The following is a 22,527-nucleotide window of genomic DNA, read 5'->3' on the forward strand; positions in this document are numbered from 1 at the left end:
GTTGGAGGCTGGGCAAGAGTAAGGTATAGTGCAGAGAGATGCTCACAGGATGCAACCTAGATAAACTGCACAATTCACAAACTGATATAAGCGACAGAATGTGAGTGCAATAATGCACAGGATGGTGTTGAAACTAAGCACTAACTGTATGTGAGTGCAACAATGCACAGGGTGAAATAAGCGACTAGGAATAACCTGTATGTGAATGCAACAATGCACAAGATGGTAAACAATAAAAGAGCAAAAGATAACAATCTGTGTGGAAGGTCCACACAACCTCATTTCAAGTTGGACTGGATCTGATCAGGAACTCGAACGACACTAGGTAACCAACTTCAGGAATACACCAAGCTGACAGGTTCTCACACGTAGCAGGAACTAAACCCAGCAGATTGGGAGTGACCAGGAAGATAATTTATATGTGGCTGCTCCAATTAGCCTCAGGAATCCAAAGAGGGGATGATTAAAGGAGAGGACATGTAGCTGCGCTGCTGCACGCCCACAGAAAGACCAAACAGACTAGTTGCCTAGCAACCGGAAACGGTGCCCGCCTCTAGCATCGCTATTGCTAGGTGCTCGGCGGCTCCCAGTCCCCTCTGCAGTAGCATTGCTAGGCGCAGGGCGGGACCCGGAAGTGCCGGCTGACAGAGAAGGTGCAGCATCCCGGTCACCAGGCAACGGCCGGGACCTGCGTCCTCCATGAGCCGCGCCATGGCTGTTAGCTTGTGAAGGTAATTGCCAATCTGGGCCTGCTGCTGTTATATTTTAACACTATTCCATGACACAAACAAAACGTGAAACCACTGTTAGAGACAAAAGGGTTCCAGCTTGGAATCAAACTCTACATTGCTACATATCAGATTTTCTAAACCGTCATGCCCTTAGTCCAGTCTATTAGTCAAGTAATGGACAAATTCTTCCTGTCAGATTACTATTATTTATTAACAGTAGTACACACATTACGCCACCCTTTACAGAGGCTATTTCAGTCATTCACATCAGCCCTTGCCTCAGTGATGCTTACAGTCTATATTCCCTATCATATATACACAGTATTTATTTTTATTTTTTTTGACAAGCGCCATTCAATCTACCAGTATTTTTTCAGACTGTGTAAGTAAGGAAGCTGAAGTACTTAAGGGACACTAATACAAACATGGGGTCAACATTAAACTCCACACAGATAATGCAGTGGTGAGGAATTGACCTCATGACTTCAGCACTGTGAGGCAGTAATGCTAACCACTACACAAACCCTGTTGTACTCAATTGTCAGTCACATATAATGAACATACTGTAGAAGAGACATGCTAACGGTTACCTTGCTCAGAGTTGATGCAGAATATATTTAGGGTCCAAATCTTGAACTGATAAGTGTATATGTGCAATAAAATGTTGGTAATGAATATAACAAGCCCTCATATTTATTTAGTCATTCTTTTGGAATAAAATTTAGACGGGACCAGTCTTTGTTACATTTAGGGGGGGGATTCAAGTAGCCATGGCAAATTACTGCAGCTAATTGATGAGAGTTAATTCAATTAACCCCGATAGCCGGCATTATCAGGGATTTTGTTTTACCTGGCCGGAGGCAGGCAAAACCAACTCTTTGATAAGTGTTGTTTTTTGTTGCTCTTGTTTTTTTTGCTGCCGCGATCGCAAAAAGATATGGATTTGGGAACTTTTCACTGACCCTGTGTTTTTTGCACGGGAAGGGGTACATTTTTTTTCCATTGGAAAAAGGGGGTGTTAATTGAATTGCTCTAAAAAACAAACAAACAAAAACCAATGGGCAAAGAATTGCAAGAAAGGCCTTTTTTTTTTTTCTCTTTCCCCCCGCTGAAAAATTTACCATGATCAATTGAATTCCCCTCTTTGCATAAAATCCGAATCAGGCCGAAGGAGCACAGCTGGGAGAAATACTTTTACTACTGGGATTAATTTAATACTGACTTATTTACAAGATTGTAAAGCAGAATATTAGCAAGTTTGATTAATGTGGATTGGTATATTCCTGATATATTGAAAGTGCCATGAGAGTCTCCTAGCAGTGAGTAGTATACGATTGTGGATCTGTCTTTCTTGATCACTGTTCTGTGGGCTTCTCCTGTGTCCCAGGTAACTGAGCTTGCCAGGCTAGGTATTTTAGAGAAATAGTATATTTCATCTGACACTGTATCTCACAGTCTCCGCACTGTTAGTGTTTCTCAGGCGCAGCTTAGAGCATCAGCTTGTTGTGCAGAATAGTAGTGTACAGTTTCTCATCTCTAATAGTCTGTAATCAAGTCACAGAAAACCGCTTTTTGGCAGAATAAACTTCTGATGATAACTAATGGGCAGAATAAATCTCTGCTGCTGTATAACCTGTCACTCCACCGCACATACATCTCCTGTTACACAGAACTTTCCGCCAATGCATTTCTTTGTACTTTTTGTTTTAATCCAAATGTTTCTAGGTATTAACATTGAAGTTTTGGAGATACCATCTTCTTTTAGTTAATGTAGCAGACTTGTTTTTTATTCTGTATTGCAGTTTTATTAATTAAGGCCATGGTCCCTGTTATCTGTTTCCAACTTCCATGTGTTTTTTAACTCCATTATTTTTACTTTGCTTTGTCTGAAATTTGTGTTTTTTTTTAATCTTTACCTTTGTGTGTGTTAATATAGCCCAGTGGTTCTCAAACTTTTTTCAATCATGTGACCCTACAGCATCAGAATTTTTTCCAAAAGTTTTATTGAGCAATTCATAAAAAAATAACATTTAAATAAATTGTGTTTATATGTCATCCTTAGGTTCAGTTATGTGGACAGGATTCACTTCTGTTTGTCCACATATTTTATGATTGGAAGCCACAAGCACTAGTTTTGTCTATAATTTGAATTAGTCCTGGACCCACTAACCTAGGGCACCCTTGCAAGTACACTGAGGCACCTGAGGGTGCCTAGGCACACAGTTTGAGAACAACTGATATAGCCTATACAGGTTGAGTCTCCCTTATCCAAAATGCGTGGGACCAGAGGTATTTTGGATATGGGATTTTTCCGTATTTTGGAATAATTGCATACCATAGTGAGATATAATGGTGATGGGACCTAAGTCTAAGCACAGAATGCATTTATGTTACATATACACCTTATACACACAGCCTGAAGGTAATTTTAGCCAATATTTTTTATAACTTTGTGCATTAAACAAAGTGTGTGTACATTCACACAATTCATTTATGTTTCATATACACCTTATACACACAGCCTGATGGTCATTTAATACAATATTTTTAATAACTTTGTGTATTAAACAAAGTTTGTGTACATTGAGCCATCAGAAAACAAAGGTTTCACTATCTCACTCAAAAAATTCCGTATTTCGGAATATTCCGTATTTCGGATTATTTGGATATGGGATACTCAACCTGTACTAGTTCCCATCCTGTCAAAATGACGGAACAACAATAATGTAAGTGCTATCAGCTGTGCGCGCCCGAATGGAGCAACACTTGAATTGCGCTGTTGGGTGCCATCTAGTTGCCACCAGAGCCGTAACTAGACATTTTGGTGCCACCCCCCCCCCCCCACCCAATCACATTTAAAATAGGGCAGTGCACACCGCACATTAACGGCTGTTACTCGCATTACAACACACAGTAGCGCCTGTCACTCACATTACCCCACACAGTAGTGTCCATTACTCACATTACCCCGCACAGTAGTGTCCATTACTCACATTACCCCACACAGTAGTATCCATTACTCACATTACCCCACACAGCAGTGTCCGTTACTCACATTATCCCACACAGCAGTGTCTCAGTCACATTACCCCACACAGTAGTGCCTATTACTCACATTACACCGCACTGTTACATTACCACGCTCAGTAGCGTCCGTCAGTCACATTACCCCGCACAGTAGCGTCCGTCAGTCACATTACCCCGCACAGTAGCGTCCTTCAGTCACATTACCCCGCACAGTAGCGTCCGTCCGTCACATTACCCTGCACAGTAGCGTCCGTCGGTCACATCACCCTGCACAGTAGCATCTGTCAGTCACATCACCCTGCACAGTAGCGTCTGTCAGTCACATTACCCCGCACAGTAGCGTCTGTCAGTCACCTTTTACAGCTCCAGTGCTAGTGGTCGCGGCAATGGTGGGAGAAGGGGCTTGGGCATACCTGTAATTGTAAAAAGTGAAAGAAATTTTTTTTTGGGCGTTTGAGAATGCATTTTTTTTATATTACATATTTTGATATTGATACTTGATTAATTGATCTTAGTGTAGCTTTGTTCCACATGGAATACCAAAACTCCAATTTTTTTTTTTACAGTTTTTTACAGTTACCCCTCATAGAGTACTGTGTATGCTGTAAAATGTTATCAGGTCCCCCACCAGAGATATTAAAGGTCAATTTAGGTGAAAAATGGAAAACCAATAACTAATATTTCAAAGTGCTCTAATAAAAAAAGTAGACAAGATAGATTGCCAAATCTTTGAGTGTATAACTATTCCCCCAAAAAATTACAGCTCTGAAAGGGATCAGTACGAGATCCCGGCTGTCAGGAGATCCCGGCGGTGTGTGCTGCGTGTCCCCTCGCGGGCTCTCTGCGCTTCGGGCCTGGTGGCGACCGGTTCTATTCCCCTCTGGGTGGTGGCGTGGACTCCGACCGCCAGTATTTCAGGTGGTGTTGGGATTCCGGCGTCGGTATCCTGACCGCTGGGATCCTGACAGGCGCTAAATTGACTGCCTCCCCTCTGAAACTGTATTCCTTCACACTTGAATACAATCCAAAAAATTTACTTTTTGTTTTTTAAAGCTGACTATTAACTTTGGCCTTAAATTTCAGTAGTAAGGAAGTGAGGTACGGAAATAGTTATATGACAAATAATTAAAATAATGGCTTTTATCAAAGCTTGCTATTACTTTTCTGAACTGAGATATTGCACTTACCACAAATGTCCGCAACAGTGAAAAATGTCATACGCCATGATACAAAAATGTCCATCATCTTCATATGAAGGTAAATAAAAATAAAGTAATGGCTTACAGGGGTCATCACACACAAGAGAATAAAAATTCTGAAAAATGGTCAAGCAATCAGGGCTGGACCACCCCACATGGATTGACCCTCAGATGATAGAATGAGGATTTGATTGTGGCTGTTATCTGATGTGTAAGTGTTAGGGGGGATACTCACGGAGCGATATTCTAAGCAATCTGACTAGATTGCTTAGAATTTGAGCATTATTGCTCCGTGTGTACCCCCGATAGCGATGCGCAGCCCCACGCATCGCTATCGCTGGTACTAGATTAGCCCGCATGCAGGCCAATCTAGCAGGTCGCTCACTTCACCCGCTGGGTGAAATGAGCGCCCCCCGTCTCCCCCCGCACGCTCAGCACAGATCGCGCTGTGCTGAGCGGCGGGAGAGATTGTGTGCTGAGCGGTTCGCTCAGCACACACCTCTCCCACATCGGCCTGTTTATATGGGCCTTTACTCCACCATCCAGGATAAGATTCTTTTTTTTTGGAATCTGTTTATTGAAAGGGTCCTACACAATATCAAGACATAACAAAGAAAGTATTGTGGTAAGGTTACAAGCCACATTGGGGGGGGAATTCAGTTGTTATTGCTGCCCGATCTCCCATATAAAGTGACGGGTGATCGCAGGGGCAATATTCAATTGATGCCCGTTATCACGCCCATTAGCGTCGTGTTTTGCAGCGTAAAGCAGCTAAACCGACTAAACTAATGGGCGCGATCTCAAAGTGTCAGATCACTTTCCACACAATTCGGCTCGCCACACTCTGGTGCACAGGAGAGAGAGCTGCAAGTCTAAACTATTGAAATCCCCCCATTGAGTCAAACCATTGGTAGGAAGGAAGCAGATAGGATGGTGTCAGCTGTGTACCTGCAACTGAGACCAGAACACTCATACAGGAAAACCCTATTCCGTGACACCACTCTTGCTGCTAAAAACTTCTTGGACTCTCTTCCTGCGGTGTCTTCTATTTGGCTAAATGATGACGATTGAACGACTACAGTCGTCTCCTGATCTTCAGCTGCTGTTTGATCCACATAACAATTTTTATTTCTGTTAATATATTAATTTGTCACCAAACAAGCTTTAAGAGATTATTTTATTGTTTCTTAACATGAACATACATTGTGTACATTTAGAAGGCCACATCTCGGAAGTGATGAAGAAGACCATATTAATGCTGTAATTGACAGATTGACCTATATTTTTTGACTGCATTTGTTTTCTATTGTGGCTTCCTCTGTCAGGATTCCCATGTTAATATTCTCTAGGAGTCGAATTACTTTTGCTCCTCTACAGAAACACAACAATTAGTGTTGTTGATGCTATCCGTTTCTGAGGTCAGTTAATGATTATTCTGCTTTGGTGAGTTATACAGTGTATATACAGAGCTATTCTGAATTATAATATAGGTCATTTACAAAGGTAATATCCACCTAGAGTTTAGCAGATGGAAAGTAAACCTTAATGTATTCTGCAGCGGGGTACACTGTGTAAAAAAAATGTATGCACAGCTGGCTCCTCCCCCTTCACGGCCCCCAATCCCTCACTTTGAAAAATTGTGCTGGAGGTGCAGCACAGAAAATGAGCTCCTGCTCTACTAAATTCCTGGATCTCATTTTAGATACAATATATCTGAAAGTGTTTCTCCAAGAAGACAAGATTTGAGACATCAACGAAATGGTACGTTGGGTTCTGCGGAACCAGACAATCTCTCTACATCTTTGTGTAAAGCTTCTTGGAAATATTGTAGCATCCTTCGAAGCTATCCAATATGGCAGGCTTCATTCCAGACCTTTTCAGCTGAACCTGATTGCTCAGGAGGCAGGCAACCATTGGTTTCTCCACCGAAGGATTCGCTTGTCGTCCAAGGCCAGGACCTCGTTAATTTGGTGGTCGGTTCACAAAAATCTAGCCGCGGGAAAGAGGTTTGGAATCTGGGATTGGAAGATTCTCACAGCAGATGCCAGTCAGAGGATGGGGAGCAGTACTGGAAAACCATCAGTTTCAGGGAAGATGGTCACTGCAGGAGAGCAGTCTTCCAATAAATATTCTGAAACTAAGAGCATTTACAATGCTCTTCTTCTGACAGAAGACCTAGTAAGGGCTCAACATGTGAGAGTACAATTGGACAATGTGACGGCAACGGCCTACATAAACAGTCAGGGAGGAACAAAAAGCCGCATGGCTGTAAAGGAGGCCGCAAGGATCCTCTCTTGGACAGAAAAGCGCAACATAATCCTGTCAGCAGTCTTCATTCCAGGAATGAAAAATTAAGAAGCCGATTATCTCAGTCGCTATGACATGCATCCAGGAGAGTGGGGTCTACACCCACAGGTATTCAAGGCAGTAACACGACAGTGGGGCCTACTGCAGATAGACCTAATGACCTCTCGAAACAACCATCAGTTACTGAGGTATGTGGCCAGGACATGCTGGCGATTCCCTGGTCGTACGATCTGGTGTACATCTTTCCGCTGTTTCCCTTTTTACCGAGAGTGTTAAAGAAGGTGAAAAAGGAAAGAGCGTGGCTGATTTTAATAGCACCAGACTGGCCTTGCAGAAGTTGGTACTCTTGACCTGAGGGGACTCCTGGCGGAAGATCCTTGGAGGCTGCCTCAGAGTGAGGACCTCTTGTCACAAGGCCCATTCCTTCACCCAGACCTGAACAGTCTACGTTTGGCGGCGTAGTTCTTGAGACCAGGATACTAAGAGACAGGAGTATTCCGAAATCGGATATCCCCACCATGTTGGCTGCGAGGAAACCAGTGACTGCAGCACATTACTATAGAATATGGAGGAGGTACATAGACTGGTGTCAGCCTAAGGAATTCCAGAGAGTTCCGCCTCAATAGACTTTTGAGGTTTCTTCAAAATGGTTTGGATGGAGGTTTGAGGTTGGAATCCTTGAAGGTACAAGTCTCTGCCCACTCTATTCTGGCATCCTTACAAGAGGTCCAGACATTTTTACAAGGTATGGTGAGGATACAACCACCTCTTCGTCCTCCTATGGCCCCGTGGGATCTAAATTTGGTGCTAGAATTTTTGAGATCGGCAGTTTTTGAGCCCTTGGAGAAGGCAGATCTTAAATACATATCCTGGAAAGTTACCCTTCTCCTAGCTTTGGCATCAGCAAGAAGGGTTTCAGAGTTAGGAGCTCTGTCGTGTAAAAGTCCCTTTCTAGTTTTTCATGAGGACGGAACGGACTAGAGGCCTGCCTTGGTGCTGTCAGCCTGCGTGTTCTTGTTAAATTTAGTTCAAACCGTTTGGATTATTATGTTAATGGTTCTTGGTTGTTGTTTGACTTGTGGCTATGGTTGGTTCCTTTCCGGGTTCAATTCCTACCATGGCCCTAACTGTGCGAAGTTTGTATATTCTCTTCGTACTTGCGTGGGTTTCCTCCGGGTTCTCCGGTTTCCTCCCACAATCCAAAAATATACTGGTAGGTTAATTGGCTCCCAACAAAATTAACCCTAGTGAATGTGTCTGTGTGTACATGTGATAGGGAATCTAGATTGTAAGCTCCAGTGGGGCAGGGACTGATGTGAATGGGCAAATATTCTCTGTAAAGCGCTGCGGAATATGTGTGCGCTATATAAATAACTGCTAATAATAAATAATAGGGCTTTAGTTTTTATGTTCCATCTTCACTCCGTAAAATTTTTCAAACTGAGGGATTGGGGGCGTGAAGGGGGAGGAGCCAGCTGTGCATACATTTTTTATTTTCGATTGTGCTGCCTCTGGTCTGCATACTTCACAGCCCAGCTGTCTGAGAGTTCCAGTTTCCATGAGTGGATTCAGAGAAATTGATTTATCGGTAAGTACCAAAATCCTCTTTTATGCAAAATAAGGAGGGAATAAAAGTGACTGCTGGTCACATAACTACATCCCGTAAACCCTTGTATTCTGCGGATAAAAGTAAATTATCACAGATTTATTCCAAATGGGTACAATCAGGGATTTGAAAAATGAAATAAATAATAAAAAAAACCCACAAAATAAGTGGCACTGAGTTATGGTTGCTGGATAGTGACAGTGCTGGAATAGTGGTATCTCCTGCATTGCTAGTAATGATGAATACGAGATGCTGTCAATTTACCTACAATCAAAATCCCGACTGTGAAAATCCCGATATGGTCAAAATACAGACATTTAAAATACCGACATTTAAAATGTCGACAGGTCAAAAAGTCGACTTAAATTTTTCATGATTTTTTCATTGAAACCGACTTGTTCGTACTTTACCATTCCAGTGGTCCTGGAGGGGGAATATAATAGTGTGCCGAGCGCAGCGAGCCACCGTGCCCAAAGCATGGCGAGCCCAGCGAGGGGACGACGTACACGGTGTCCATGTCGACATACACACAAAAAACTAATTAAAAATCCATGTCGACTTTTTGACCAGTCGACATTTTAAATGTCTGTATTTTGACCTTGCCGGTAATTTATTGTCGGTATTGTGACCTTGACGGGATTTTGACCGTCTGTCAGTTGTCGGTATTTTGACCGTTGGGATTTTGATTGTAGTTATTTCATACTAAACCCGATGAATACGTGTCTCAAAACGGGTGTGGATCATAGGGTCGACCACACTTAGCTGGACAATAAGTAGGTCGACATGGTCTCTAGGTCAACATGTACAAGGTCGACATGAGTTTTTTTTTTTTTTAAATGTTGTTTTCTCCGTAGAGTGACCAGGAACCCCATTAGTGGTCGACCTACAGACCGGATACCCTCAATCTATACTGTGAGTGTCCCGAGCCTGAGTTCTTGTTACAAATGTGGATGAATTACAACCTAAAATCATAGTATGCCACAAGTAACCATGATTGTGAAGCGACAGGGCACAAATAATAAGCACTTTACGTATAGTTTCAGTAATCCCAGACCCCATCTGTGGTTCCCATGAGCTTTGTCAGAGGGCTGAGGGTGTACCGATGGCGACTATAAGCCAGTTTATGAGGTACAGTTTACTGTTCTGTAAATGCCCAGCAGAATACTCTGCATATGTTACATACACAGAGAAGCTTTTAATGGATAATAATGGATCCATGGTAACATTAGCTGCAGTCTAAATAATAAATAACTGAATATATATTACTGTGCACATTGTGATCTTCATTACCCTTCATTCCCTGTACAACTTGGGAAAACAGTTTTGATAGACCATTATATTCGCTATGTTTTGGCTGATTTTCTTAATGATTTCCATGTTTTCTGTAATTTCTGACAGGTTTTGTTCAGTGGCACAGAGTAAAACCTATATAGGGGGGTTTACAGTTAGATAGATACAACCTCACTGTAAATATGGTCTGATCTTTTTACTAATTCTTTATTCGGGGAAATAGAGGAGGAGGAGGACCTGCAGAAAACGGACAGGGAAGCCTCCACAGGGCAGTCTGGGTTTGCTAACCTTCCAAATACAACACAAGCAGGTGTGGCGCGCTTTAGAAAAGTATAACAAAGTGATGGAATTCATATGTAGAAATAAGGACAGGCAGCATTCATACCATGCTCCAGTGTTCATGTCACGTAAATAAGTACTATGGCTGACATACATGAGAGCATGCAAAGACCTAGCTCTTCTTGATAAAGCTAAACTAACAATCTACCTTTTCCTTTACAGTTTAGCCATTTGCATTAGCGATTAAGGATAGCATTTCTTTTATCTCTGGTGAAAAGACATTACAAAAATGGCTTTCATGTTGATAAAAATACTGGGGTTGTCAAGGTGTTCTACAGCAAAAGTGCACGTTCCACATCCAGTCTTATATTGACCAAGGTCTTTATCTGCAGATTCCAACTCCTTTATTTAAAATAAATGTATAGATTTAAGGGCTTCACCTGGGAGCCATTTCCTTTGATGTTTCTTGGCCCTTCTAAAGTCCCTGCTGACTTCTAGATGCCGTCTGGCTCCAGAATTCTGCATTATGCTGTCATCCTGTCACAGCTTTTAAAACAAGTAGGAACATCAATTCCTAGAATTTCATTTACAAATGTTAGGCTTTCCTCCGTTTCATATCCCTGTTAAACCCAAACAGGGATATTAATTGGATGTGTAGGAACCTTGGCTGTAGACTGTGACTGTAATGATGAATGCATAAGTAAGGGTGGGAAGAATTAAAGCACATATTCATTCAGTTTCTTGGTTACACAGTACATGAGACTGCATTGATCTCTGGTGCCCTCTTCGCTTCATTTGGGTTCGTTGTTCTGGTCGCTTCCGTTGCTTATATGTTGTGCTCTGAGACAGCTCAGAAGAGCAAGCATCGTATCTAATTCTCCTGTGCAGAATCCAAACTCCTCCCTAGGTTTAACAGCTCATAAGATGTCATATCTCATGTGCCGGACATAATTAGTTGTACTCCTACCTGACGTGTAGTGCACAGTTTTTAGTGGTTTTGTAGCAACTGAGTTTATAGTCTGTAGCTGTAGTTTTACTTATGTGAAAACTCGTTCACATTGGTCAAGGTATGCTAGCTAGTCTGGGTGTAAATGTTTTGTCACTGTAGGTGCTTTTTCACCCTCCACCTATTGTCCCTGGTTCCAATCACTATAATTATAATAATAATAATAATAATAACCACCCATATTTATACAGTAAATGTATTCAACTAACACCATACTTCAAAATGATCAGTGTGTTGTTTATTTTCAATGGTAGTTTTGGGCACTTAGTCCATGTCCACTAAAGTGTTGCCTCTGTAAGTGTCCTGAAGATATATAATACCGCGTGTAGCATCTAGTGCTGTGACCTCATCCCTACAATTACTGGGGAAATTGTTGCTAGGTTCAAATTTTAGATATGTTCACTTCTAAACTACCACTACTAACCCCTGTCCCCACCCCCACCCCTTGGAGAGACAGAAGAGGACTGGAGACCCACAAGGAGGATGGAGATGCAAGACCTCCACTGGGCTACCCTTTCCATTCAGAATCCAATTCAAGCTTCTCACACTCACCTACAAAGCCCTCACCCACTCTTCTCCCTCTTACATCTCTGACCTTTTCTATTTATATTTTCACCCGTCCTCTACGCTCTGCTAATGCACGTAGTCTCTCCTGCCAACTGATTACCTCCTCCCACGGCTACCTACATTTTGGACATGCTGCTCCCTATCTCTGTGATTTTCTACCTCTCCCCATCCGACTCTCCACCTCTCTGCAAAACTTCAAACGGGCTCTCAAGACTCGCTTCTTCACCAAACCCAGCCAACTCTCCTCCTAACCCTCTTGTCTAGGCTCACTGTCTACCCCTTCTGTGTCACCCCGGTCTGTCAGCCCTTCACCTTTTAGATTGTAAGCTCACAAGAGCAGGGACTTCTTTCCTCATGTGCCTTTCCTTTTTTACTTACACTATCTTATATACCATACTCTCTTTGGTGGCACCTAACCCCTAACCTGTCCTCTTCGCTCTGCTAATGCACGCCGCCTCTCCTGTCTCCTGATTACTTCCTCCCACTCCTATCTCCAAGATTTTTCACGTGCTGCTCCCTTCCTTTGGAATTCTTTACCTCTCCCCCTCAGACTCTCCACCTCTCTACAAAACTTCAAACGGGCTCTCAAGACCCATTTCTTTACCAAACCCAGCCAAATCTCATCCTAACCCCCTGTTCCATGCTCTCTATGTACCCCATCTGTGTCACCCCTGTCTGTCTACCCCTACCCCTAGAATGTAAGCTCTCACGAGTAGGGCCCTCTTCCCTCATGTGCTCACCCTTTTCTTCTTTAATAATTCTCAACTGCCCAAATCACAGTTTTTGGGCCACCTGGAACTTATCTCTGTCATTTACTGGTGTAGTTATGCTTAGTTACCCTGTACTTGTCCAAAATTGATTTCAACTGTAAGTCACTGTTTTGATTATGTGCATATGTACTCTGTAATTGGGCGCTGCGGAACCCTTGTGGCGCCATATAAATAAATGATAATAATAATAATAATAATATTGTCTTGAACTGTTAGTGCTGTTTTCTTGTTTGCTCCATTGATTATATACTGTGTAATTAGCGTTGCAGATCCCTTGTGGCACCATATAAATAAAGGATAATAATACAGATAGGTGTTGGTTAGACAGAAGGAGGCTGGTGAGACACAAGGGGCTGGAGCTGGAGATACAGAAGACAGGTTGTTTTTTTTTTGAAAGAGCTGTCTGTCACAACTACTGGGAGACTTTGCAGTCGTACTTCACACCTTGCTCCCCCTTTCCCCAAATCAGAGCAGTGCTGATACATTTTTTTATGCAGCAGTAGCACCACCAGTAAGGGAGATCAGGGGAGGGGAGCATTACTGTTGAGCCTAGGGTTAGACTGACCCTTAAGTCCGTCGCTGCTTATTGAGTAATATTTTTTCACTTTTGACCTAATCGAAACATCTTGCAGTACACCTAAGAAGGAAATAGGTACATATGACATAAATCTCTTGGGGTGGGGGGTAAAGGGGATATACTTACTATGCGAAATCTAAAATGAAAAAAAAATTCAAAACATCTGTCTCAAGGTCCGTACACACTGGTCGATATATCGGCCGTTCTCTTGAACGGCCGATATAACGCGGGACCGTCGGCCAGTGTGTACGGCCGATACGTCTGTGAACTCCGTCGTTCACAGACGTATCGTGTCGGCCCCACAGCACAGCCGACGGCCAAAATATCTACCGATATATTGGCGCGTCGCTGTGTGTGTACGGGGCGGTCGGCCGACCGCCCATACACATGCAGCGGCCGCCGGTGATTGACAGCTGAACTGGGCGGGCGTATGTACACGCCCGCCCAGTTCATGTACCCACCTTTAACCTCAATAATTTACCCAAAAATAACTGTTTGCGTATATATAAAAAAAATGACAAATCCCCATCCACTCCATTCCATATGAATTTCAGGGAGATTACAGCCATGCAATGAAACTGCTACGCTGCCATGTGGTTGTGTCCTACTTCTCCCATGGGGCATACTGTATCTATCCTTATATACGGAAAAGTCATTAGAACGCCAATTCACCACAAGAAGTGTAAGAAAATCTATATATATATACAGATTGAGTATCCCATATCCAAATATTCCGAAATACGGAATATTCCGAAATATAGAACTTTTTGAGTGAGAGTGAGATAGTGAAACCTTTGTTTTTTGATGGCTCAATGTACACAAACTTTGTTTAATACACAAAGTTATCAAACATATTGTATTAAATGACCTTCAGGCTGTGTGTATAAGGTGTATATGAAACATAAATGAATTGTGTGTATGTACACAAACTTTGTTTAATGCAAAAAGTTATTACAAATATTGACTAAAATCACCTTCAGGCTGTGTGTATATGAAACATAAATGCGTTCTGTGCTTAGGCTTGTGTCCCATCACGATGATATATCATTATTGTATGCAAGTATTCAAAAATATGGAAAAATCCGATATCCAAAATACTTCTGGTCCCAAGCATTTTGGATATGGGATACTCAACCTGTAGTAACATGGGTCCATAGTCATTTGCCAGTGGATGAAGTCAGGACATGGACAGATATATACCATAAGCCACATTCTTGAAAACCGGTGGCACTACGTTATTTTACTATGGAAAGCACATAAAGCTAAGCTCTTAATATTGGAGATTGTTCCTATTTACTAAAAACGCCATCACGTTCAACAGTCTTATTCTAGTATATAAATTGCTAAAAAACACAGATTTAATTTTGATTTTTTTTTCATGTTACACAAAGCTAGTTGATGCAATTATATAACTATAACCTCTTTTATATTTATTTAAAAATTCATTATTTAAATACAGCCCTATTTGAGTAGAAGTTTAATTGTCTATTTCTCTGACGTCCTAGTGGATGCTGGGAACTCCGTAAGGACCATGGGGAATAGACGGGCTCCGCAGGAGACTGGGCACTCTAAGAAAGAATTAGGACTACTGGTGTGCACTGGCTCCTCCCTCTATGCCCCTCCTCCAGACCTCAGTTAGAATCTGTGCCCGGCTCGAGCTGGTTGCACACTAGGGGCTCTCCTGAGCTTCTAGTAAAGAAAGTACTTATTAGGTTTTTTATTTTCAGTGAGATCTGCTGGCAACAGACTCACTGCTACGAGGGACTTAGGGGAGAGAAGCGAACCTACCTGCTTGCAGCTAGCTTGAGCTTCTAGGCTACTGGACACCATTAGCTCCAGAGGGATCGAACACAGGCCCAGCCTCGGTCGTCCGGTCCCGGAGCCGCGCCGCCGTCCCCCTTGCAGAGCCAGAAGCAAGAAGAACGTCCTGGAAATCGGCGGCTGAAGACTCCGTCCGGTCTTCATTAAGGTAGCGCACAGCACTGCAGCTGTGCGCCATTGCTCCCTATGCACACCACATACTCCGGTCACTGATGGGTGCAGGGCGCTGGGGGGGGGGGCGCCCTGGGCTGCAATTAGAGTACCTTAAAATGGCAAAAAAACACATAATATGGTCTAATAAACTATATATGTGTAAAAATCCCCTGCCATAATATTAATAAAAGAGCGGGAGAAGCCCGCTGAAAAAGGGGCGGGGCTATCTCCCTCAGCACACTGGCGCCATTTCCTCTTAACAACTCCGCTGGAAGGACGCTCCCCAGGCTCTCCCCTGCAGTTTCCAGGCTCAATAGGGTAAAAAAGAGAGGGGGGGGCACTAAATTTAGGCGCAAAACTGTATATTATAGCTGCTATAGGGAAAATCACTTTGTGTAGTGTAAATCCCTGTTTATATAGCGCTGTGGTGTGTGCTGGCATACTCTCTCTCTGTCTCCCCAAAGGACTTTGTGGGGTCCTGTCCTCAGTCAGAGCATTCCCTGTGTGTGTGCGGTGTGTCGGTACGGCTGTGTCGACATGTTTAATGAGGAGGCTTATGTGGAGGCGGAGCAGGTGCCGATAAATGTGATGTCACCCCCTGCGGGGTCGACACCAGAGTGGATGGATATGTGGAAGGTATTAACAGACAGTGTCAACTCCTTACATAAAAGGTTCGATGACATAACAGCTGTGGGACAGCCGGCTTCTCAGCCAGTGCCTGCCCAAGCGTCTCAAAGGCCATCAGGGGCTCAAAAACGCCCGCTACCTCAGATGGCAGACACAGATGTCGACACGGAGTCTGACTCCAGTGTCGACGACGACGAGACTAATGTACATTCCACTAGGGCCATCCGTTGCATGATTACGGCAATGAAAAATGTGTTGCACATTTCTGACATTAACCCAGGTACCACTAAAAAGGGTATTATGTTTGGGGAGAAAAAGCAACCAGTGGTTTTTCCCCCTTCAGATGAGTTAAATGAAGTGTGTGAAGAAGCGTGGGCTTCCCCTGATAAAAAACTAGTGATTTCTAAAAAGTTATTAATGGCGTACCCTTTCCCGCCAGAGGACAGGGTACGTTGGGAGACATCCCCGAGGGTAGATAAAGCGCTCACACGCTTGTCAAAAAAGGTGGCACTACCGTCTCAGGATACGGCCGCCTTAAAGGAGCCTGCGGATAGAAAGCAGGAGGCTATCCTGAAGTCTGTATATACACACTCAGGTACTATACTGAGACCTGCTATTGCTTCAGCATGGATGTGCAGTGCTGCAGCAGCGTGGTCTGATTCCCTGTCTGATAACATTGATTCCCTTGACAGGGACACTATATTGCTAACCATAGAGCATATTAAAGACGTAGTCTTATACATGAGAGATGCACAGAGGGATATTTGCCGGCTGTCATCTAGAATAAATGCAATGTCCATTTCTGCCAGGAGAGTATTATGGACTCGGCAATGGACAGGTGATGCGGATTCTAAAAGGCACATGGAGGTTTTGCCTTACAAGGGTGAGGAATTGTTTGGGGATGGTCTCTCGGACCTCATTTCCACAGCGACAGCTGGGAAGTCGACATTTTTACCCCAGGTTCCCTCACAGCCAAAGAAAGCACTGTATTATCAGGTACAGTCCTTTCGGCCCCAGAAAGGCAAGCGGGTTAAAGGCGCGTCCTTTCTGCCCAGAGGCAGGGGTAGAGGGAAAAAGCTGCACCATACAGCCAGTTCCCAAGAACAAAAATCCTCCCATGCTTCCACAAAATCCACCGCATGACGCTGGGGCTCCACTGGTGGAGCCAGGTGCGGTGGGGGCCCGTCTCCGGAACTTCAGCGACCGGTGAGTTCATTCACAGGTCGATCCCTGGGTTCTACAAGTGGTATCTCAGGGATACAAGCTGGAATTCGAGACGTCTCCCCCTCGCCGTTACCTCAAATCAGCCTTGCCAGCTACTCCCCCGGACAGGGAGGTAGTGCTGGCGGCAATTCACAAGCTGTACCTCCAGCAGGTGATAATAACAGTTCCCCTCCTTCAACAGGGACGGGGTTACTATTCCACAATGTTTGTGGTACCGAAACCAGACGGTTCGGTGAGACCCATTCTAAATTTGAAATCCTTGAACACTTATTTAAGGAAGTTCAAGTTCAAAATGGAATCGCTCAGGGCGGTTATTGCAAGCCTGGAAGAAGGGGATTACATGGTATCACTGGACATCAAGGATGCTTACCTGCATGTCCCCATTTACCCACCTCACCAGGTGTACCTCCGTTTTGTGGTACAAGACTGCCATTACCAATTCCAGACGTTGCCGTTTGGTCTGTCCACGGCACCGAGGGTATTTACTAAGGTAATGGCCGAAATGATGATACTCCTTCGAAAGAAGGGAGTTATAATTATCCCATACTTGGACGATCTCCTTATAAAGACGAGGTCCAGGGAGCAGTTGTTGGTCGGAGTAGCACTATCTCAGGAAGTGCTACAACAGCACGGCTGGATTCTGAATATTCCAAAGTCGCAGCTGGTTCCTACGACGCGTCTGCTATTCCTGGGTATGATTCTGGACACAGAACAGAAGAAGGTGTTTCTCCCAGAGGAGAAGGCCAAGGAGTTGTCATCTCTGGTCAGAGACCTCCTGAAACCAAAACAGGTGTCGGTGCATCACTGCACGCGAGTCCTGGGAAAGATGGTAGCTTCTTACGAAGCAATTCAATTCGGCAGGTTCCATGCAAGGATCTTTCAGTGGGATCTGTTAGACAAGTGGTCCGGATCGCATCTTCAGATGCATCGGCTGATCACCCTGTCCCCGAGGGCCAGGGTGTCTCTGCTGTGGTGGCTGCAGAGTGCTCATCTTCTAGAGGGCCGCAGATTCGGCATACAGGACTGGGTCCTGGTGACCACGGATGCAAGCCTCCGAGGTTGGGGGGCAGTCACGCAGGGAAGAAACTTCCAAGGACAATGGTCGAGTCAGGAGGCTTCTCTACACATAAATATTCTGGAACTAAGGGCCATTTACAATGCCCTAAGTCAGGGAAGACCCCTGCTTCAAAACCAGCCGGTGCTGATTCAGTCAGACAACTTCACGGCGGTCGCCCATGTAAACCGACAGGGCGGCACAAGAAGCAGGATGGCGATGGCAGAAGCCACAAGGATTCTCCGATGGGCGGAAAATCACGTGATAGCACTGTCAGCAGTGTTCATTCCGGGAGTGGACAACTGGGAAGCAGACTTCCTCAGCAGGCACGACCTCCACCCGGGAGAGTGGGGACTTCATCCAGAAGTCTTCCAACTGATTGTAAATCGTTGGGAAAGGCCACAGGTGGACATGATGGCGTCCCGCCTAAACAAAAAGCTAAAAAGATATTGCGCCAGGTCAAGGGACCCTCAGGCGATAGCTGTGGACGCTCTAGTGACACCGTGGGTGTACCAGTCAGTGTATGTGTTCCCTCCTCTACCTCTCATACCAAAGGTATTGAGAATAATAAGAAAGCGAGGAGTAAACACAATTCTCGTGGTTCCGGATTGGCCAAGAAGAGCGTGGTACCCGGAACTTCAAGAGATGATCTCAGAGGTCCCGTGGTCTCTGCCGCTCAGACAAGACCTGCTACAGCAGGGGCCCTGTCTGTTCCAAGACTTACCGCGGCTGCGTTTGACGGCATGGCGGTTGAATGCCGGATCCTGATGGAAAAGGGCATTCCGGTTGAAGTCATTCCTACGCTGATAAAAGCTAGGAAAGATGTGACAGCAAAGCATTATCACCGCATATGGCGAAAATATGTTGCTTGGTGTGAGGCTATGAAGGCCCCCACAGAAGAATTTCAGCTGGGTCGATTTCTGCACTTCCTACAGTCAGGAGTGACTATGGGCCTAAAATTGGGATCCATTAAAGTCCAGATTTCAGCCCTGTCTATTTTCTTTCAAAAAGAACTGGCTTCACTGCCTGAAGTTCAGACGTTTGTTAAGGGAGTGCTGCATATTCAGCCCCCTTTTGTGCCCCCAGTGGCACCTTGGGATCTCAACGTTGTGTTGGATTTCCTAAAATCACATTGGTTTGAGCCACTTCAGACAGTGGAATTAAAATATCTCACGTGGAAAGTGGTCATGCTTTTGGCCTTGGCTTCGGCTAGGCGGGTGTCAGAATTGGCGGCTTTGTCATGTAAAAGCCCCTATCTGATCTTCCATGTGGACAGAGCAGAATTGAGGACGCGTCCCCAATTCCTCCCTAAGGTGGTATCAGCGTTTCATTTGAACCAACCTATTGTGGTGCCTGCGGCTACTCGGGACTTGGAGGCTTCCAAGTTGCTGGACATAGTCCGGGCCCTGAAAATCTATGTTTCCAGGACGGCTAGAGTCAGAAAGACTGACTCGCTGTTTATCCTGCATGCACCCAACAAGTTGGGTGCTCCTGCTTCTAAGCAGACTATTGCTCGCTGGATCTGCTCCACGATTCAACTTGCACATTCTGCGGCTGGACTGCCGCACCCTAAATCAGTCAAAGCCCATTCCACGAGGAAGGTGGGCTCTTCTTGGGCGGCTGCCCGAGGGGTCTCGGCTTTAAAACTTTGCCGAGCTGCTACCTGGTCGGAATCAAACACGTTTGCAAAATTCTACAAGTTTAAAACCCTGGCTGAGGAGGACCTTGAGTTTGCTCATTCGGTGCTGCAGAGTCATCCGCACTCTCCCGCCCGTTTGGGAGCTTTGGTATAATCCCCATGGTCCTTACGGAGTTCCCAGCATCCACTAGGACGTCAGAGAAAATAAGAATTTACTCACCGGTAATTCTATTTCTCGTAGTCCGTAGTGGATGCTGGGCGCCCATCCCAAGTGCGGATTGTCTGCAATACTTGTATATAGTTATTGCCTAACTAAAGGGTTATTGTTATGAGCCGTCTGTTCGTGAGGCTCAGTTGTTATTCATACTGTTAACTGGGTATAGTATCACGAGTTGTACGGTGTGATTGGTGTGGCTGGTATGAGTCTTACCCGGGATTCCATATCCTTTCCTTATTGTGTCCGCTCTTCTGGGCACAGTTTCCCTAACTGAGGTCTGGAGGAGGGGCATAGAGGGAGGAGCCAGTGCACACCAGTAGTCCTAATTCTTTCTTAGAGTGCCCAGTCTCCTGCGGAGCCCGTCTATTCCCCATGGTCCTTACGGAGTTCCCAGCATCCACTACGGACTACGAGAAATAGAATTACCGGTGAGTAAATTCTTATTTTTTGTACTATATAAGTGACTGCGCTGTTCTCAGGCTTTTAACATTTGGTAACTTATAAATTGTAATTAGGTTGGCCCTATTAATCTCGTACAGTTTAACTGCGGTCAATTTAGTCATTTGCTTTCTAAAATTAGCCCTGTAGAAAAGTATTTTAAAGAAAACATTATGCTTACTGGTCAGGAGGCTGCAAGTGAATAAATGGCCCATTTTATTCTGTTTTGTAACTCATGATGAACAGAGCTAAGAGCATGTCAGCAATTCAGTCCTCTATTCACTCACAAGTTATAGGTTAGACGATTCAGTATGCAACGTGTCAAGTAACAGTGCAATTTTCTAAGCACAACTGTAGTGTAATGCAGTAGGGTATGATTTATAACCTAAATAGGCTGCTCATATACTTGATATTAGACTTTGTTATCAACTTGTATATCCTGATATATTTTCTCAGTGCAATGGAAGTTTATTTTAACCTAAATGTTAGATAGCTAGCTGGTAATGGTGAAATGCAGGTAGGATGTAATTTACTGTATAACATCAATAGGATGATCATATGACATGCTATAGAACTGTCCGTTATCAACTGTATCTGTTAATGTCTGCTGACCGTGTAATGTAAGCTTATTATAAACTAAATGTTTGAAAGCTAGATATATAGGTTATACATAAATAGCAATGGTAAAGCGCTGGCCATGTGACTTGGGGTAGATGTATTAAGCCTGGAGAAGTGATAAAGCAGTGATAAGTGCAAGGTGATAACGCACTGGATGAACATCTCCCCTATGTAAATTGACAGTTAGGAGCTGATTGGCTGGTGCGTTATCACCTTGCACTTATTACTGCTTTACCACTTCTCCAGGCTTAATACATCTGCCCCTTGGTTTCACATTAAACAGCCTTTATGATGTCACTCAGCTTTGGTAGAACGGTCACTCAAATGCATCTGCTAGTATGATATTTTATAGAGTAATGTAAACTTGTTTAACCCTAAATGGTATATAAAAATGTTTGATATATACAGAAAGATAGATTAGATATTAGTGGTAAAATGCAGGATGGATATGATTTAGAACCTCAGTAGGTCAGTAATGTTACTTGTTAATAGGACTTATCACCTGTATCTCCTGATAATATCTTTTCACAGTGTAATGTAAGCTTTTTAACCTAAATGTTAAGAGATAGATGGATGGATGGATAGAAATGGAAAACTGCAGGTAGGATGTCACTTTTCACCTCAGTATGCTGATCATGAGACTTGCTCACATCGTAAACAGCCTTTGTGATGTCACTCATCTTTGATGAAAACGTCACTTCTTTGTAGAGAATGGTCAGATATCAACTGCAGTTACTGATATGACGATATAACATTGTAAGGTACGCTTATAAACCTAAATACTATATGAAAATGTTAGACGAATATATAAAGATTAGATAGAAAGATAATATATATTAGTGATGAGATGCAGGTAGGATATGATTTATAACCTTAATAGGCTGATCACGTGACTTGATATAGGACTGCCAGTTATTAACTCTCTCCTGATACTGTGGACTAACCATAAGATTTTTTTTTTCTATCAGTCAGTCAGTCAGTCATGGGACATAAGTACGTAAATGTTATATCCTGCCCATGGCATTATGACTAAAATCACCACCTTGGGTAAATCTGGCTAATGATGCACTATTTAATGAGTAATGTTGCGTCACTCAGAAAAATAAATAAATGTATCTTGTTCTTGCATGTCTATTCTTTATATCACTAGAGGAGGAGATGTCACAATGTGCAGTGCAAAATCTTTCTAGCGATGACACGGCTTTACACTGGTTTACAGCTAAGCTTGTGGATATATGTGCCGGGTGCCTCCTATGGAGCTTAAGCTTGTGGATATATGTGCCGGGTGCCCCCTATGGAGCTTTACAACCACATCATGAAAGAATTGGTGACGTTCCCTGCCAAGTAACCGTGTTAGCGTTGGTGAAAAAAATGTGG

At 43.8% G+C, this 22,527-nt stretch overlaps 1 protein-coding gene across 5 annotated transcripts in view; it reads left to right on the forward strand.

The window, feature by feature from the left end:
* SPIRE1 (spire type actin nucleation factor 1) overlaps nucleotides 1-22,527 on the forward strand; it is a 524,996-nt gene that overhangs the window by 128,890 nt on the left and 373,579 nt on the right. Inside the window, exon 1 of one of the 5 annotated variants that reach the window (XM_063923430.1) lies at nucleotides 21,805-21,911. The exons of the other annotated variants lie outside the window; for them this stretch is intronic. The gene's annotated coding sequence lies outside the window, so the exon portion shown is untranslated. Of the gene's footprint in view, nucleotides 1-21,804; nucleotides 21,912-22,527 lie in introns of those variants that run through there. 5 annotated transcript variants of the gene reach the window in all.

This window comes from Pseudophryne corroboree, chromosome 5, assembly GCF_028390025.1.
Source record: "Pseudophryne corroboree isolate aPseCor3 chromosome 5, aPseCor3.hap2, whole genome shotgun sequence".
In the NCBI taxonomy this organism is placed as follows: Eukaryota; Metazoa; Chordata; class Amphibia; order Anura; family Myobatrachidae; genus Pseudophryne; species Pseudophryne corroboree.